The sequence below is a fragment of the Pinus tabuliformis genome, chromosome 3_2 (genome assembly GCF_031772625.1).
Source record: "Pinus tabuliformis cultivar Carrire ecotype Pingquan chromosome 3_2, CPIR1, whole genome shotgun sequence".
Taxonomy (NCBI): Eukaryota; Viridiplantae; Streptophyta; class Pinopsida; order Pinales; family Pinaceae; genus Pinus; species Pinus tabuliformis.
The window spans coordinates 607,961,669-607,964,548 of NC_142302.1; positions in this window are offsets into that span (position 1 = coordinate 607,961,669).

A 2,880-nucleotide genomic window follows, 5' to 3' on the forward strand; every position below is an offset into this window, starting at 1 on the left:
ACTAGACTAAGAAGAATTGCTAAGCAACACTAATCTAATGCTAACTATCTAAGTTGCAAGAGTAAAGAAGCAAAACTAGACTAAGGGGTCAGAAATGGAACTAGGCTAAGTTTGTGTATAAGCAGAAGAAGTGGTTAGAGGTCAGAATGGTGAAAAGAGGATGTAATGAGAAACAACGCATGAGGATCGTTGGATCAGGCAGGTGAAGGGTAAATGAACGATTGAGATAAGATAGTAGGAGGGTATGTAGGAAAATGGGCGGGCATAGCAGACTAATAGGATGGACAACTGGGATTATATTGCAGAGGTGATCGACAGATGAACGTCGGAGATCGGCCAAGCCAGTTGGTGCTCGGTTGAAGCGACAACCGTCGGATCAAGAGATAGATCGATGGTGGATAGTTCAAGGCGATAAAGTGATCGAGTGATGCGACAACAGTTAGATCTGGCAGGGCAGATCGATGATGGAGATTGGAGTGCAAAAAGAAACGTGCGGAAATGACGAGTGGGTTTGGAGGGTGGGAAGTTGTATCTCGCATGCCCTCAAAGCCATAAATGGTTTCATATAATTTTGTGTGATTAACCTCCCAGGCCGACACGTAGCACGGGCAAACCACCCATATTGCGCGCCCTCGGCCCGATAACAGTCGGACGAAAATCGATGTGATATTGCGCGAAGGCCGTTGGATCTAGCAAAGCAGATCTATGACAAAGATGAGACCGAGCAGGTTGGGTGCGTGATAACCGTCGGATCTGACAAGGCAGATCGGCAGTGGGGATTTAAAAGGCAGAAAGTCAAATGCGAAAATTGGATTGGGCAGCGATTGGTGGGTTTTGCGTGTGAAAGGTGATCGACGGTTAAAAACCATTTGAACGTGAATTAACAGCTCTTGCTGAGCGTTTCAGGCTGAAGGAGAATGACAACATGAGAGATTTGGGAAGAGGGTGGAGGTCTAAATGACAGAAAGAGAGAGTGAAGGGGTGGATAATCATGAGAGGAACAGAGTGACAACGCAATGAACTTAGTGACTATGTTTAAACGACAAACCCTATGAAAACCAAAACCCTGTGTTTTTGGGGTTGCTGCAGGGTTCCTTCCTCACATCATGGTCCCAAAGGGAGGAGGTGAGGCCGAGACACCTGTGAGAAACCTTATAGATCTTTTCTTTGCTACCGGGCTAATTGAAAGCATAAATGAAGCAAACTGGAACACAGCTAATCTTCTTTGCACTACTGTAATGAAACTGTAACTATTCAAGCAAATGAACAGAAAACATGAAACTACTTAAGTCAATGAGCAGGAAAGCCATGAATCTGTGTTGAACCACTGTAATGAAAATGCACCTATTTAACCAGATGAACAATCAAACCATGCATCTATGCTACTGTTGTAATGGAAATGAACTGCTTAAGTAAATGAACAGAAAGCATGAATCTATACTGCTACTGTAATGAGAATGCATCTGATTAAACAAATGGACAAAAAGCAAGAAACTATGCTACTTAACAATACAATAAAGAGGAGCTTTCACTGCTAGGGCTGGACCCGAACCTAAGAGCTTCAGCCCTCTGAGTTAACTCAGTGCTGGCTCAAATCAAAACTCATCTTCATTTTCAAAGAACATTGTATTACATCAAAACTATTACAAAGTAGAATTTCGAATCCTTGCTAACTGACTGACTGACTATCTAGCTGACTAGTAACTGGCTAAAAAAAACTGAGGTCCTAAGCCTCTCTATTTATACATATGAAGTCTCAACGACTTCCCTCAAAATTAGGGAGGTACAGCTCCCAACTTAATGGTAACTTGTCCTTTCACTTTCACTAGCTCAGCTGCCTTCTAGTAGGGAGGCTGCTTGTACTTCCACTTGCTTGGCTATCTTTTAGTACTCCTGATTTGGCTGTGTGTACTTTTAGCTGATGGAGGGATATTTGAATGGATCGACAATAAATGAGGAGGATTTACCTCTTGTAATTCTTCTCTCTTGACCCATCTGAGTTTTTACCAAGGTATTTTACCATCATTCCTCACTTTTACCTTTTTATCCATGCATTTCCTTTGCTTTTATCATCTATTCCTACATTACATGCACATTAGACCACAAAGCAAAATATCCAACTCTAACTCAACCCATAAGCAAAATATAATCAAAAGTATGCAATAAGTCGTGAAAATAGTTCGTTTGGCTAAGCTAGGAGGTGAATTAAGGCCAATTAAGGCCCATATAATTACTCAATGATGAGGCTCATCAAATACATGGAAAATGTGATTGCAATCATAGTTTTTCATTTATTTCTCATTTTTTTGTGTAGTAGGGTCCATCAAAAGTATGCAACATGGGTACTCCTTGGATGAGGAATTAAATTCCACATACAACGAAATCTCCCACTCGAAATTTGATTAAAAACGTAGGGAGATAAGTTGAAAATACGAGTTGAAAAAATAGTTTTTTCTTTTTTCTATCTAAAATTTGATGATTTAATCTAATATTATTTTATTATTTCCATTATTATTTTATAATATTCCTTAGGAGGCCCATTTTAGACTTCAAAATTTCTCTAATGATCCCTGCTATGGGAGCCCAAGAATTTTGTTCTTTCTTTTATTGTTGAGGGCGGTAGGGTGGTGCTAGGTAAGGAGATTGCAGCTTCCTTGAGGAGGTTGTCACCTCCTTCCAGTGGGGGTTATTAAATCTAGGGTTGTAGCCCTTTCCAGTCATAGTTATTAAATCAAAATTTGTACCTTCCCTCAAAGATATATATATATATATATATATATATATATATATATATATATATATATATATATATAACCTGGATAAGTCTTTTAATGCGATGTTATTGGTTAATCCCCAATGGGGGTGGCATTAATTTTCTAT